At 41.0% G+C, this 17,843-nt stretch overlaps 1 protein-coding gene across 1 annotated transcript in view; it reads right to left on the reverse strand.

Moving 5' to 3' along the window:
• Positions 1-17,843, reverse strand: part of Fam110b (family with sequence similarity 110 member B) — a 134,214-nt gene that overhangs the window by 45,867 nt on the left and 70,504 nt on the right. Inside the window, exon 2 of the mRNA XM_032906296.1 lies at positions 14,200-14,286. The gene's annotated coding sequence lies outside the window, so the exon portion shown is untranslated. The remainder of the gene's footprint in view (positions 1-14,199; positions 14,287-17,843) is intronic.

Raw genomic sequence — 17,843 nt, forward strand, 5'->3', positions numbered from 1 at the left:
AAAGGGGAAAAGGTGAGGGAGAGAGAAAGCAGGAGAGAGAGGGTGTAAACTTCAAAGATAGGCCCAGAAGGAACGACACAGGGCAGAGGAGGTGGGAGAGGGGCCACCTAAGGCAGTGATGCCAGAGATGGTTTTGCAAGAATGCAAGCCTCACCTGAATCCCTGTCCACCTTTGCGGATGTGTGTGGAGGGCCAGGCTTACACACTGGAGTGATGGAAACCTCAACCATTGTGACTGGGTTTTCAGTCTTTATAGCTCCAAGAAGTTGAGGTTTATTATCTAGGGATTTGTTGTCAAAGTTGATTGGTTTGGGAAAGGCCAAGGGTGCTGGAGAAATAAATGACACCCATCAAACATACACTGAACAAACTACAAACTTCTCTGTTCCAAGGTTCATAAATCATGAGAACTGGATAGGTCCATAACAGGAACAAGAGTTTATCTTTGCTATGCAAACTGTTTTAATTCAGTGTTTTTTTTTAAGTATTAAGTATTATACTCTATCTTACTGCACTGATGATTACACAACAGGCTTTTCAAAAGCACCGATCTGGTCACACCTCAGGTTTTCAGCCTCTCTAAGGTTTAAGGTCCTGGCCTCAGTGACGGTTGAGCGTCCATCTGGGTTTCTGCCACACACACCACACCAGGGGCTTTGGTGAAATGTGCAGGTGGATGCAGCCTGTGAGAGGGAGAGGCGCCCAAGCTGAGAGCATGAAGACACGCTAGTACCATAAGCAAAAAGGGATAATTGCCCAACACATCCTTCCCAGCAGTGAGGAACCTTATCATCCAGTTGTCTGGCACATTTAAAGCATATTCTTAATCAGCTAATTGGGATTTATTTTGAAGGACTAGTAAGACATAGGGAACATTAATATTTTTGACAATCAAATTATATAAAAATGGTTAAGTTCTCTAGCATTGCAACCGAAGTCCACACCAATCTACTTTGCAGATTATTATTTATTTGAAATTTGAAGACAATCTTGTTATTTCCCAATGCTTTTCTTTTCAAGTAGTATCTTTGGTTAAAAATTTTCGAGTTTTGACAATTGTAGCTGCTATTTCTTCAACAGGGTGAAGCAGGGTGGTCGGTGAATTACACCAGCACAGTGGTGGGTTTATTTGTAATCTGGCTTACTTAGCAACTTTATTTAATGCAAAAACACACTTAAAAAATATTGGTGAAGAAGTTACGATTACTGAATTAAACAAGAAATGATGCAGCGATCTACAGAATGAGTAAAATTAACATTACATTCGAGATTTTTAAGTTTTAAATGTTGCCTGTGGATCTTGAAAACAGCAAAAATATTAGTCGTCTCCTGCTGCAGCTCCCTGTATGGCTCTGTTGTCTCCCCAGGGACTCAAAGGACCCAGTGTTCCGTGATTCTCAATGAGACAGTGGCTGCTGCCTCTTAGCTCCCGGTGTAGACTTGCAGCTTACAGGAATCAGGAACCAATACGTACAAACAGTGCTTAGGTTCCACATGTCTGTTCAACTTAGAATTACGGCTGCCTTATTGGCTGGAAACATCGTCCACTATAATCAAGTTACAGTGTAGTAGTAAAGTACTATTGAGAAGTAAATTTTAACAATGTGTATGTATTAAATAACAATAACTGTCTACCTATTAGTGTGGTATATGAGGTCACTAAACATGCCCAGCAGGGAGAGATCAGAGGAGACACGTATTAAGGAAGCGTGGAGCAGACCTGGAAAGGAAGCTTGCTTTCCCAAGTTTAATGCTATGCTTAATGCTCTATTTATTCGGAACTTAAATTTCTAGTATTTAAAAATCTTGACCACCAGACCTACTTGGTCTGTACAACAAGTTCCAAGACAAACTATGCAAAAAAAAAAAAATCTTGACCAGCGTCAGTTTCATCTTAAAAATTACATGTAAATGTTAAAGTGCGTCACAATTCATTATCATCTACCACTGAAGACTTCTGTTCAACTCCTGAGATAGTTCTCCTGCCTTCCCATTAAGGAATGAACAATAAAGAAACACTACTGTCAATGAGGAACGTGAAGCTAGGTATGCACTCCCAGCACGGACACAGGTGTGATAAATATCACATCTTTCCATAAGCACGTTAGGTTTTAAAGATAAAAAAAGCACACACAGTAGAGTTCAACTAACTAACATTACGTTCTTCCAGATGTTCTCCTCAAGACCTAAAGAAGGATGTGGAACTGCTAGTCTCACTGAGACACAGTAATGGGGGAGTCCTCCTGGTATTAGTAAGCCTGCCTTAGTATTGTTAGTAACATCACATTTAATAGCATCCTGATATTTGCAATTTTATATAAATACTTTAAAAAATGAAACCAGAGTCTGATTCTAGACGAATTTTTATTTTCCAAAACGAGTATAAAGTTCAAATCCAGGAACTAGCCAGAAGGGTTTATAAACTAGTAAGCTGTTTCCATGGCAACTGTCTACTTTGCAGTTGAGAGATCGGTTCACATTTATCTTGTATCCCAGAGACCACACAGGGGGAAAAATGATGCCTACATTTTTGGTTTTCAGGGTAAGTACCAGTAATAATTTTGGATAGGATTTTTATTTTTATAAGACTGTCAGATGGGGAAGTTAGCATTAATATTTAAGTTACCTAATCTTAAATATTTCCCTATTCTTTGAACTGCCAAGGCCCATTAGGGAATCAGAAATGTCTTTTTTGGGGTAAGCTGGTGCTACAGTGATGCCTGATTTACTTCAAGTCAGGCTATGACTTATAGACAACTTGATTGCAAATTTCTGTTGTGAACTCTTGGAAGAGAGAGGCTGCTGAACCAGAGATGGGACACATGTAACCACATGTACACACATGTAACCTCATGTGTGCTGCAATAAGTGGCCAGTATCCTCTAGGAGCTTCCTGTACTCTAGAGCAATGAGGGACTCATGACAAATGTCTCATAGTGACTGGCACATCCCTCCCCTGACATAAGGCAGAGTCTATCCTCAGCTGGAAGAAAAGGAGGCAATCGTGCACCCTGACGTGGGGAGGGCAGCCTTCATGGCCTACTTCTTCAGACTTCTTCATGGCCATACTTCTTCAAAGAAAGGCGCTGACTCTCCTGTGCTTCAAAAATAACTGCTACTGAGTAACAGATGGGACAACAGCCTTGGCTCACACGTCACCTTTTGGAGTAACAACACTGCCATTTGGCCCAGGTGCCATGAAATGAAGGGCATGGTGGGTAGATGGCCTCCCTCAGAGGGAAGGGGCAGCTGTGCCCTCAAAGCGCACCTATCTCGAGGAGAAGACAGTATCACAGGGGAGAACCTGGGTTCTAGTTTTCTCATCTGTTGAGAGGGGACATGGTGAAGATTAAGAACATCTTAGCAATGTTTTAAGAAAGGCAATATTAGATGTCTTAATTATTGCTGTTACTAATACTAAATTAGGGAGTATCCCTTCCCAGGCTTTCTGTAGTGTGGGTTGTGCCCACGAGCACACGTGCATGCACACATATGGCAGGGCAGGGCAGGGAGGGGCCAGGGGTTGACTCATATCCATCTTTATAGGTAATGATATAAAATCACTGAGGTAGCTTAAAGGAATGTTCCAAAGAGCATAAACAACTTAAGCATTTGTTGAGAAGAAAGCTAGCAACTTGGGGGTATGCTACCCAACTTCATTGATGTCTGAGGACAGAAAAACATTACACGTATATAAAAGGCAACCTTGTCTAAGCAGCTTCATAGTGGGAAAAACTGGGTGTCTTTGTCTGTCTGCCTCTGTTTCTGTGGGGGATCAATCCAAGTACCTTATGCATGCTAGCCCAACTCTAGCATTGAGCTGTATTCTAGTCCTAGAAATGCTTTCTTCTAAAAGTCATCTTATGTTCTAGAGTAAATATAGAATTATTTAAACTACTGTCATGAATAACTCAGACCCCATACTATTTTCAAAGCCTATGTATAAGGTATGCATAATGTTTAGTTTTCTCTCAGTGAGTGCCTTTTCATATTGTCATAAAGTTGAGCTTTATTTTTGTTTAAGGTTTATTTACCACAGCAAATTTAATCCTAAAGCAAAATCACAGCCTGTATTGGGGAAGAATCAAAGAGAAAGAAAAGCCTTTTTGATATTTAGTAGTAGGCAATGGCTGTGAGTTCGGATGCCATTGCTCATTTCTGTGAGGAGTGAGCCCAACCAGGCCCTCGTAAATACACTTAGCCGTAAGGCGAAGTCAGCGTGACATGAAGACACTGGATATATAAAAGCACAATGAAGAATAGCAGCCACTGGATAAAAGCATCGGCCATCTCCCTTTAGGTCCTCAATGCAAATAGCAAAGTTCAGAAAGAACCTCAACTTCCGCAGTACTGTAGAAATAACAGCCTCAACACAGACGACCTTCAAGTGACTAAATGCTTTATGGTCCTCTTATCATAACATCCCCTGGTTCCAGTAGACAGTGCAAGGAGCTGCCTGTGACAGGCAGTATTAAGACCCCATAGTAGATGTGAGATAAAACCGCTCAGCTATGAAGGTTTTTATTTCAGCTCCTCTGTCCTTTGTTGGGTCATTTGATTGTCCTCCTAAAACTTCAGAGCCGTACTGTGAATTGTTACCGCTACTCACGGAATATTCATGGCATCGGTTTCTTGTGCTGTCAGAGGAAGTATTTATGCACAGTAGAGTATAAAATTGTTGCAACAGCAAAAATGCCATAGATTTACAAGGGATCTTGGTTAAGAGGCAGCCAATGAGCACATGTTCACCTCTAATCCAAAGGCCAAGGTCAGAAGAAGAAAAACTGTCAAGGGCAGTTGACCTTGGCCAATAGCTCTGTTTTTTTTTTGGAAAGCTGCAAATTCTTATTCCACTAATAACAACTGGCTCATGCCTGTATTGCTTTCCCTAGTTTTACCTTTGTGCTGGCTTGTCAAGAATGAAAGCATCTTTCCGAGATGATGTTCAGTTTCCTTCCTAGGTTCACATGCATTCCAGTGCAGGTCATCAATCAGCAATCATAAAGCTTTCTAAAGATCGGGAAATGAGGTAACTATCACTTGGTTTATTACATTAAGCATCCGTATTCAGAATCTCCTGTAACAAGAACCATAAACAATCCCTGTACCCAAACCTCTTCCAGGAATGAAGGGAATACAGAGAACATTTTATAGTAAGGAAGTGGAATTCACACTTCAGCATTTCACCATGAAAGACAGTTATGTCTAGAAACATCGTTTTATTGGAGGAGTTATAAAGTAGATGTATGACTTTCAACACCATTTGGAACTGGGAATTTATCAGATCAGTCAAACAATGTTCATGGCTGAGGAATACTGGGGAAAAAGACTGCTTTAGCTAGACTCACTGGATGTACTCATACACACCTTAAAGGGAGATTTAAAAAAGGAGCTAAATTATGGTCATTCCTTAAGCTTAATTATGAAATAGATATAATCTGAACGTATTAGAACAGGGATAAATTTTGGCATAATCTATGCATTGATTAAAATACTTAAAATTGTCTTTAGCTCTATTTATTTGGCATCCCTTTAAGGCAAAGACTGTAGGTTCTACAGACTAAGTACTAGGTGTTAGGGAATATTATGTCTGGAAAAGACTCTTGACCTTGGCCAATAGCCATTTTTTGAAAAGTTGCAAATTAATTTTAGGAGCCAAATCATATTCCACTAATAACAACTGTCTCATGCCTGTATTGGATTTCACTGATTTTACCTTTGGGCTGGCTCCTAACAAGCTGAGGATGTAATAACTTGGTGCTGAGTGAACTTTAAAGTGGTTTTGTTTTAGCTGTAGGTTTTTCTAGCGCAGCAGTTCTCAACCTGTGGGTCACAACCCATTGGGAGTTGCATATCAGATATCCTGAATATCAGTTATTTATATTATGATACTTAACGCTAGCACAATTGCAATTATGAGGTAGCAAAGAAGCATTTTTATGATGGTGGTCACCACAGCATGAGGAACTTTATGAGTCACAAGTATTAGGAAGGTTGAGAACCACTGCACTAGAACCTAGATGACATGAAAAATTAGTGTGTAACATAGACTGATGCAGAATAATTCGGGCTGGAGGAGCCCTAAATTTTACTTTGAATTCCTTAACTCTTTACTCTGGTGCTCTGGGTCTACGAATCAGCAGCATGTAATTCATCAGTTCTCCTGGTGAGCAGGCACCGCTCTGGACCCAGGTGTCTAGTTGTGGAGCTGGGATGAACATGGAAATAGATGGGCTTATACCTTAGCTTTTCTACTTATGACCCATGCAACTACCTCATCCACAAAGCAGAGATGCCCTACATCTTACCACTCAAGGCTACTGAATAGAAGTGCTTTGTAAAATGTACAAGCCTATGACAAAAAGTGTCTCCTTTGTTGGCAGCCTCAAACCAGAAAGCCTAGATGAAGTCAGGTAATCTGAACTCCAGAAAGCTAGGTAGCACTGCCATGGACACAGAGGACATGAACATGGTCTCTCTGAGAAGAATATGTAGCAAGCAAGCCTAATAAATGGGGAGCCATGTTTGGTCTCCAGTATTAAGAGGTTCAGGTCACTGACAACTCCCACTTAAGGAGAGGAAGGCACTGGGGTCCTTGGCAAGGTCACATTCCTAATGGTCTCTTTCCCTCATACTAGGGTCCCCTTCCTCAAGGACCTATCAGCTCCTCATAGCCCACCACAGTCTGGGGAGCAAACCTCAATACATAGACTCTTAATATTCAAACTATGGCATTTGCTGTCCAAACTATGACAGTCAATATCTGTAGCAAGTTTCTTAGTTCAGAAAAACCTTCCTCAAATCTGATCTTATGAAACAACATGGGTTCCAAATCAGTGGGAAAGGCCATACTTTATGATGTGTGATGAGGCAGGACCTCCCCCAGTCTACAGTTAGACAGCAACTGTGGAACTTGGACTGGCCACAAAAATCCAATCTGATTATTTTTGTATCCTACTTAGTTGAAACTTTTGCATCCATAGTAAATAGCCAACTGGACCTTAAAAATTACATCTGTAGATTAGCTGAATTCTGAAACAAAAACCATTTATGAATTCAGTCGAGCCTACATTCAGAGTCTCCCCACTGCTCCCACTTTCCAGTGCTGACACCCAATCCAAGAGCCCTGCAAACACTAGACAAGGGACACCAGGAACAAGCATTGTTGTTGACACTTGGACTGAAATTGCTCCTCCATTTGACTTGTTTAAAGGTTAGGCCCAAGTCATACAAATCGATTTTATTTTAAAGTAAATTTCATTGTATATGTTGGAGGTATACAACATGATGCTATCAGATGCACAGCACTTCAAGATGGTGATTGTCCTGAGGCGTGTGTTCACGTGCACGTGCTCACACACACACACACACACACACACACACACACACACACACACACACACGCGCGCGCACGCAAATGCGCTTTAATTCCTGTGGGGAAAACAGCCAAAACACATTTAATTGACTAGTATATTTGTATATTGTTATAAACTTGGATGGTATATTGTTATAAACTCCAGCCTTCAAAACTATACATTATATCTGATGGACAAACACCTATAATCATACAGGGTTTCTGGTTTTGTTTATCTTACTTTTTTGTTTCAGACATCATTTTCCCCTCTCTTCCCACCAGGGAATTGGGTGCCCCTCCTCCCCTGACATCACTGGGCTGGCAATGTGAGCCCTGGGCTGTGGGCTTTACTCAAGATGCTACTGTCAGAGACTGAGGGAGACAACAGAGAAACAGCACCCTCTCTTCCTGAATCAGTCCTATTAACATTTTAAGTCCTGTTTACTAAGACAATTTGTTAAATTTACTTTAAGCCAGACCAAATTAAATGCTTTCCTTTATAAGAGTTGCCATGGTCATGGTTTCTCTCCACAGGAATAGAAACCATAACTTAGTTTTAAATGTCCGTAATAGATTGGTGTCTTAATGAACATAATTAAAACCAACTTGTTACTCTTAATCTGTCTATCATTTATGAGAATGCTTCAGAAGAAATGCACTATTATGCTGGATGGATCATGATCAGTACCCTGTGTACTCACACACTAACAAATGCTCAGGACTAGGCCTGCACATTCTCTCAGGGGCCTCTGAGCACACAGAATGCTACCTTGAGCAGGTACAAATGTAGGTCTTGGAAGACGTCCCTGTGGAGAGAAGTATGAGGTAGACCATTCCTCCCAAAGTGGACCTGACCCTGGCTCAGGTCCTACTTGCAGCTCTCTTGGCTGTCAGGAGTCTCTGTGATTTCCAGAGGTCATGATATTATTATCCCCCAGTTATGTTCCCTATATTATGTTCGTTAAGATACAAATCTATTATGGACATTTCAGAACTAAGTTAGGGTTTCTATTGCTGTGGAGAGATTCCATGACCATGGTAACTCTTATAAAGGAAAACATCTAATTAGGGCTGCCTTACAATCCAGAAGTTTAGTCCATTGTCATCAATCATGGGAGGAAGCATGGAGGCATAAAAACAAACATGATACTGGAGAGGTAGTTGTGAGTTCTACGTCCAGATCAGTAGGCAGAGAGTGAAACTGGGGCTGGCTTGAACTTCTGAAACGTCAAAGCTCCCCTCAACCCCCCAGTGACACATTTCCTCCAACAGGACCACACCTACTTCAACAAGGCCACAGCTCTTAATAGTGCCACTCCCTATGAACCTATGAGGGCCATTTTCATTCAGTCCGCCACAAAAATTGAGAGCAGCTCTAATTCTGTAGGGCTTCTGAGCTGAAAATGCAAACTTATTCAATCCTCTTCAGAGGCTGATACACTCACAGGACACTGTGGTGCTGGAGGATTCAAAAGTTGTTAGGACTTTTAGCCAAACCCACAGAATGAGAAGAATGCCATGCTTGCTTGCTTACATTTGCACATATTTTTGACCTGACATTTGTGGTTTTAAAGGAAAACTTGAAATGATTGTATCATATAGGTTGAGAAAAAGCATAAAAAAGCTTAAAGAAAGTACTAATTTCAGAAACAGACATAGACAGTACTACCACACACAGTACTAACTGTACATCCCAGAGGCCCATTTATGAATGTTGGTCCTAGACTGGCACTCTTGGAAGTGCTTGGGACCTTTGGTAGGCTGGCTTTAGGTAACAGGGATCAAACCTTGGAGATTATATATTAAATGGCTCTTTTCATTCTGATTTGCGATGTGATGGGTCCTGTAATTCATACGGCCATGATATGCCATCATCTACTGCCCTTACATGAGCTGGAAAGACACAGGTGCTATGCCTTTGGTCTTCCAAAACCATGAGCTAAATAGACTTTGCCCTATGTTATAAGTAGCCCATCTCAAGTATTTTGCTATAGATAGAAAGCTGACCAATCAGCATGTTTTATGTTAAGTTGAAAAGACACTGTGTTGTATGGATTACAGATTTGCTAGATGGTTAAATACTCTTGGATTTTGGTAACACAGAGGCACATGTGCACGTGCACACACACACACACACACACACTCACACACGGGGTGGGGGGTGTTAATGGGGGAGGGAGAAAGCAGGAAGCAAGAAGCCCTCCCTAACTGTAGTGAGCCAGGTAATGCAGAAGAGAGTTACAGACACTGACTGTAGACAAGGCTGCAGATATTAGACAAGCGATGGTTCTGTAATATAAACTTGTTAACACATAGGTAGCTATTAAATAACTTATGAGCAGGGGAGTGAGACAATAAAAATTTCCGATTGATAACTGGTCAAGTTTGAGAGTAGAGGCTAAAAGCAGAAAACTGGGATGGGCTAAGTCAGTAATGGGGTTTTCTGGGAAGAAAAGAGGGTCTGCAGAACCTTATGTCTGAAGGAGCAACACATGAAGATCAGTCACTTAATGAGGCTTGCTCTTTGAAGGTTTTCTCACTACCTGTCCTACAGAACGTTCCTTGTCTGAGAACTTAGCTGTGAGTGTGTCATACAGAGTCAGACCCATTGTTTTTGTTTCTTCTATTGCTGTTTTGACAAAATACCCTGACAAAAGCAACTTAAAGGAAAAGGATTTCTTCTGCCCATCATGGTGGCAGGAGCTGGAATCTTTTCATATAAGGTCTACAATGAAGGACAGACTTCTATGAATGCATGATTGTGCTCAGCTCACCTTCTTCGTTTAATATCCTCCACTGCTCCTTACCCAGGGAATGATCTCCCAGTTAAGATGGGTCTTCCTCCATCGATTATCTTAATGATAATTACATGGCATGGCCAGATGCCCACCTGCCAGGTGACTCTAGATTCTGCCAAGCTGACAATTGACACATGGCATTTCAAGGCAGGAAGACCTGGAGAATATGTTAGATAAAGACCAGGCATAGAAACAGTGGCATCCCCTTCACTGACAAAGAAGACCTTCCCAAAGGCAATGGAATACAACCTGTAGAACTGTCAGGCTTTCTGTCCCACGTTCAAGAAGAGTAATGCAGCAGAACTGAGTTTTTAATATTTCCTTCTCATGCTATGGAAGAGAGAGAGAGAGCAGAGTGGGGAGTGTATATACTCTAGTACTTGCCAACTATGTAGTCATTTGCACATGTCTCTCCCTGCACACATCAGTACATAAAACATTCTTTCCCTCCATACATAGAAATGGCAGTAGACACCTCGGAGGTTTAGAAAAGATAAGCAGCTTTGTATTGCTTGGGACCACTTCATCTGCCATGCCTGCCTTCTTCTCTAATGCACATGCTCTTATAGTTTCATGCACCAGTTCTTAAATTTAGTCTCCTTATTTCCCTTCTTAAACACATGGAATCATTCTAATACCAAACTACACATCCTTATTTTTCTTTTTATCATTCTATCTCCATTTCCCATTCTATTCCCAATGCCCAAATTCCCACAACCAACTTTTCTGTTGTATTTATTACTCCTTTACTGAAGGGAAATCAACTGGTGTCAAGGGTAAACAGCCTTGACATTAGAGCCCTGGGTTCAATTACAAGGTTGCCCTTTAGTCTGAGTTTAACCTCTTTGATCTCTGCTACAGTGTGAATTGGATGTTTGATGTTCCCCACAGGCCTTTGTGTCAAAGGCTTGATTCCCAGGGTATGACACTGGGTAGTGACCAGCTCTATAGTAGGGAGTTAGGCCATCAGAGGAGTATATTTTCAGGGAGCTATAGGAAGCTACTCTTCCTTTCTTCATCTTTTGCTTCTTAGTGATAAAGTGACCATTGGCACTCTTAATTAAAAATAATGGATCTCTCGATCACAGACTGGAACTCCAATCCACTCCAAAAAGTATGCTTTTTCTTTTACATATCAATTACTCCAGGTATCTTGCTATATTGTTGAAGAGCTCATGAATATAGCCCCATTTCCCTTCATCTACACATGAAAAAGACTCTGAGGCTTTTGTTTCAGGGTAGTAGTGAAGGAGAGATGTGGTATGAGTCACCTACGGCAGCACGGTGTCCATTTCCACATTATGGGGTCAAGTGCTGCCTGGCTTTCCTTTCTGGGGATTCTTGAAAAGAATCCAGGGACTACACTGACCACAATATTATCATGGTCCACTTCTATGAGAGATAATCCTGAATAATTAACAACTGTGGATACAAGACAATACAATTAGTCTACTTGATTAAAATGGCATTTTAAATGTCACATACATTAATTGGTAACAGTATTGTAATCAATAATTCTTAAACCTCACAAAAATGTGTACTAAATCCTCAAGAATTCAACTTAACATTTTCTGTTCTAAGCAGGAGAAATTTCTTTTAGAGAATGAACTATCTGCCATCTACCGCTTTTTACAGAAACCTTTTCAGAATAATCACCTAAAACCTTAACTGCTTTCCCAAAAGAACGCCCTATCAGTTCCCTCTTGTGAAAAAGCTCCGGCTGGCACACGAGCCCCATTACAGTAGCTGACTCGCCCTGCTTCCTGAGGAGACCTTGCTCAAGGTCAGCTGAGAGGCCCAGGGGGCACTCCACCTGACTGCTGGGGAACCTGAGCTCTGAGTCATTCTCTTGGCAAAGAGCTGTTCTGGGAAGAGAAAAGCCAGAGGTGCTGGTGTGAAATGGAGCTGAGTCACCATAGGGAACATGGGCTCTTTATGGAGGAAACATTGAATCCAAAGAAAAGAGGAAGTTGGAGAAAAACTAACAGTGTTTGAGTCAGGATGAGTTAACACCAGAAAGTACGCAAGGGCTGTGTTTATTTTTGGTGATTTCTCAAGCATCTAATAGGCATAATGAAAGAATTATAATCTACCCACCAGAAATTTAGAAGATGTTAACTTTTCAAGGAGAAACTGACTTTATCAGTTTCTTAAGTTTGATTAAGAAACTAAAAACAAAGGGGGCTCTAAGTTTGTTTCCTGAAACTGCAGCCTCCTGAGGGCCTCTCATCTTAGTAAGTGGGGCCCTCGTCTCTTTTAAATGATGTAGGTCACATGCTCAGGGCTTCTCTTGTTCTGGGATAATTAAACTAAAAAGACATTTGAGGAAAAGAGCAGAATGAGTTCACTTTATTTCCTATCATTTCATGTGTTCATTTCCCTTTTAGTTTCTACGGACAGGGAGCCATTTCAAACAACCAGTGTCTATTCTAAACCAACATCATTCTAAGTGCACTGGTGATGTGAATGCATATATAACCATAGGGATGCAAACCTATATAATGCACTAGATTAGATAGGAACAGAGGTTAAGGACCATCGAGAGGCAAAATAAAATTGGTAGATAACATACAGACTCCTTATGTTTCTTGCAGCACTTAAAGAACGCTTGTATGTCACTTATGAAAAAACTGCAAAGAATTACGAAAACAACTCTAAGTAATTTTTACACACTGACCTGAGCCTACCAGAATTAACCAGAGGCAAGGCCAAGAATTGGTGTACATAGTTCAGCTGATACTTGGATAAATGACATTGCTCAATCTTTCTAACCATCCAAACACAGAATCTAGATCAGCAGCTCTGAAAAAGTGCCACATAATTACTTAGGCCCAGGAAGGTAATAAACTGCCATGGCTGGATACAAAGAAAAGAACCTCCTCTCTTGTGCTAACGCTATACCAAATACTTTTCTCCCCTATCTGTATCTGGACACCTTACCAATATCTCTATTGACTTCCTGTTACTCTCATTTGACATTTGGGATAAGATGGTAGACAAAGTGATCGGACTAATCCATCTGCTTGGTCAGAGAATGGGAGATCTGAGGTCTCTTCTGATTCCACAGAGCTCCCTGGTTATTTTCTTGCCTCTAGGGACATAAGCACAGATGTTCCTAGCAGGTATCTGTTGAACATACACATTACATAGGCATATATGAGAACAGGATTAGAAGGATCACGACAGGGGCTGAAGCTGAAACATCATGGCTTGTGCCAAAGCTCTCAGGCTTAGCATCCTGACTCAGAAGACCCCACAGTAATGGATTTACTAGGATGCTTATGCCTCCTAGAACGGTGGTTCTCAACTTTCCCAATGCTTGGGTGACCTCCCCAAATAATAAAATTATCTCACAGAATACAACTAGAGAGGTAGGTCCTGTTTCTCTAACCCTTTCTAACATTTTTGTTTGATAACATTGAGCTCTCTGTCCTTCTAGAAAGTGAACCATTTGCTTCCTATCTAGCCACTGTTTATCTCCTTCCTCCAAGCCTATCCTTGGGTAAATGGGTCTGAGAAGGAGAGGAGAACCAGAAAGATTTCTGTGTTGTCTCTGTTTGTGGAAGAGAAAAGACCGACCTGGGGAGGTCTGGCTGTGTATTGAGAATTGAACTTAGCCTCTGTCCTCATCACTCTGATTCTCATGATGGCCATCAGCAAAGCCTTCTACATGATCTCCCAGGATCCACATCCTCATCTCCCCCCAATCTCAGATAGCTTTCTTCTCATTCAGAGGCAAAGATGCTCATTTCCTAAGTTGTCTTCAAATCCAGGAACGTAAGTGGAATCTTTTGAATACCTGGGAGGTTAGTGATGAATATTACTGTCCATAACAAATGGCAATTATCAGCACAGATAAAGACAGGAAAGGAGAAAGCTTGGTGACAGCATCTTGGTCATAGCACGGCTTATTTATTTATTTATTTAGTGGCTGAGGGCAAAACACTTAAAGTCCCAGGCTCTTTGTCTTAATATAACAATGCATAGGTTTCAGAGGCAATCAATAACTTCTGCTTAGAGTGCATGAGAGCAAAGGCATACACTTACCTAAAAGGCAATGAGTATTTTATGGAATGCAGACAGAAGCCAAGGAAAGCCTTCCTTGCTTAAAGCGCTCTCTGCAGCAGGAGGTATCTGAAAAAACAGGAAGAGAAGGCTGCCAGTGTTTTCTTATTTGGCAAAAATAGAGAGAGCATTAAAATGTATTCAGCAAGAGAAAATGGTAATCCCACTAAAATTAGCTAATATGTTTAAATACTAGATAGCAGACATGCAAGTAACACAATTGCATTCATTTTTTTTGTGTGTATTTTATTTATAAGGTGCTTCCACATTTCAACCCCTGCTTTATTTTTAGAAGACAATTTAACCCCAAGAACAATTCTACAGAAAGACCAATGTGAAGTGAAATGAGAGAAATCACATAAGCACAACAATGTCAGCACTGGCTGGTGTAACCGCCCACTGAGCAGGAGACCCAGGCCCACCCAAGGGAGAGCCTGGGTAAGCACCAATCAGCAGGCTAGACCAGAGATCCTGGTTGCCACAGGATGTCTGTGCTACAAGTAATCTCTTCATTCATTCATTCATTCATTCATTCATTGTTTGTTCATTCATTCGTTCATTCATTCATTCAACAAGTACTGACAGCATTTTCTATGAGTTGAATACTATTCAAGGCTCTAGGAGTTTAAGACAAAAAACTGAGTTGTTGGAATTCAATTGAGTGAGTAATTGAGGAAGAAAAACAAAATAAAAAAAGATACCATCAACATCCTGCTCATATGCGGCACTTAGAAACACCTAATGGGAATATGACAGAGTACCCTAGGGAAGCATGTTCCAGGCAGAGGGAAAAGCTAGGGTCCCCAGGCCAACTGGCCTGGCTGGGCAAGGAACTCGAAGGCCACAGGGAGGGGAGTGTGACTCAGCGGGGTGGGAGGGGTGACCAGTGTAAGTGTGCGGCACATATAGGAAGCTGGTAAAAGGCAGAACCTTGGAGAATGTTTACTTAGAAGGCAGGATGGGAAGGACCAGACACACCAGGCCTAAGACAGCATGGCTTCCCTGTGGCTTCTCCAGGTCATGAGTGCTTGCTGCTGGCGGCCCAGGCTAGTGTCAAGGAGGAGCCGCCTTGCAGACTCAGCCAGTGTGGCGGCGCCAGGACAGTAATAAGTAGAGGCTACTGACTTAAAGGTTTAAAAAAGAAAGCATAAAGGAAAAGCACACGAAGAGGGGTTCTCAGGTTCCTTGACTGAAGGCCACGGGGAAGAATAAACACAATACTCACTTTTCATCTAGAGATTTTTACACATAGTAAGATATAGCAAAATACTTGGCCTTTGAAGTTACACTCCCTTACCAATTCATCAAGACTTGCAAGACATCTAAATTTAAAGTACGAAAAGCTTTCAGAAACTGCTGTCTGCGAGTGCTGGAACAGCAGATGCCTTAGTCATGGCAAACTGCAGCTGAGAGCTACAGTCTAAGGCCTGGTTTTACACAGTATCTTTACTGAGTGTCTAGAAAATAAAGGAAAATTAGTTAAGAATCAACTGATGCCCAAGATCAGAAAGAGTATTTTGTAGCAATGTAAACAAATCCAAAATAATTCATAATTAATCATTGAATTACTCAGACTATATGCCATCAAAAGAGTTTTGTGATTCTTTCTAGGTGAATTTCAAATTAGTGAATACATTAAGCCCACTGTGATGCAGATTAACAATATGAATGTTTCTAGGCAGCCACCTTATATGCATTGTGAAACAAATTAACAGCGGAAGAGAGTAAATGATAGTTTATATTTCCCAGGTGTCTAAAATAAAACAGGATACTTCCAGATATCCAGCAGATCTGTGGCCACACACATGCCTTCGTGGCATGAGTAGAAGATGTGTTGTATTAAGGGAAAAAACCAGTAAGCTGTGGTCCAGGCTGCATCTTCAAGCCCCCCTTCCACCTCATAATTTGGCATCACCAAATCATACACCACTACTAGTTATTTAGTGTCTGTCTTTCCAGGGAAGCACTTCTTCCAGGAAGGGACAAGCATTTCATATTTCCCCCCAGAGACCAAACCAAAGCAACAGCAAGAACAAGAACAAGAATAAGAACAACAACAACAAACCAGTTAACAGAGACTAGCTCCTAGTAAACATCTCTTACTTCAGAGTAAAATAATGAGAGAATAAACCTATTTAAAGTTTTCTTTAGATCCAGGAAACTTCCAAAGGGTCAACCCTGAAATATTCATCAACTGCTAATGACATCTCCCTGTTCTTTGGGAATTACTGGTCCCAGGTGACCGGCCACCAACAGCGCTGCCCCAGAATTCCTGTATCCACTTCCCATTGCCCTTCTTTCTCACAGTTATTTTTCTCAGACCCTGTGCCGTCCTGCTATGTTGTGGCATATCATACTCTATATGAAATGGGTTGCTACATTTAAACTGGTTCCTACATCTGTAATTGTAAGCTTCTAGAAGAAAGAGACAGAAAGTATCAAATACGGGAAATGTTTTATTTATTTTTGGTTATGCTATACTGGGAATTGGACCCAGGGCCTCTTGCATAATAGCCAAGAGCTCTAGCAACTGAACTCTGCCATTAGCCCCCTGAAAATGCTATAGTTCTTAAAGTATCACATTCTATGTTCTCACTGATAAACTTATTTTCAATTGGTCAGAGCTATTACTTCTCTCCCAATGAGCTACAGAATTAGAAGGAGAATGAACAAAATTTTCAAGTGTCAAAAAAAAAATCCCTTTTTATTTTCTCATCTCAGGGATAGATTCTCCCTAATGTATGGAGAAGAAAATAGCTAAGTGGTGAGGCTGAAGATAAAAGTGTACATCTTGGTGTCACTTTGCAAAAACACCAACTTCTTTTAGTTCTGCCTTGAAAATAGCCTTGTAGTAGATGTTACCTGGCCTCATGGCCGTCAGCAGGCAATGCACAATGCTCACATTTATACTTAAGGTTTTAAGAAATTCCTTAAGGCATGGTGATTCTTGGAGAGCCAGCCTCCGCCCCAGGGCCCAGACATCACTGCTTTCTAGCTTTTCCATTAACACATAGCACTTGGGTGAAGCTCACAGGAGGTACCTGTGCAGGGTAAGTGGTTCGACAGCAAATAAAGAAAAGACAACAGCTATCTATTTTTAAGGCAATCCCCTTAGAGGGGTAGGGGGTATCCTAGCAGACTAAGAAGGAATAAAGGCTGAGGATATAGCTCTGTGGCAGACAACTGTCCAGCATGTGTTTGGCACTGCGTTAGATCCCAATCCTACAAACAAATAATTCTTGCATAGAATTATGATATGATTGAGGATATTATATATAAAGGAGGACATTATATAACTACACCAATGTATCCCTTCCTAGATGAGTGTCTGAGCCTAAGTTTTAAAAAGGTAGAATGGTTCTGTCTATGTCTGCAATAGGGAGAATGTCAGGTCAAGAATGATGAACATACAGGAGAGGTGCCTGGACTTTTGTAAAAACAAATGAACAAGCAAACCATCCTGATTGTAAATTTTAAAGTCTCCAAAATATCCACTTTTATTTTCTTTATTCAAGCGTAGATTCTCCCTACTGTATTAAAAACAAAAAGTTAAGTGGTGAGATTGAAGATAAAAGTTTTTGATGTGTTACTTTGCAAAAAGTTGAACTCCCTTTGGTTCCTCTATG

Source organism: Rattus rattus, chromosome 1 (assembly GCF_011064425.1).
Source record: "Rattus rattus isolate New Zealand chromosome 1, Rrattus_CSIRO_v1, whole genome shotgun sequence".
Classification (NCBI taxonomy): domain Eukaryota; kingdom Metazoa; phylum Chordata; class Mammalia; order Rodentia; family Muridae; genus Rattus; species Rattus rattus.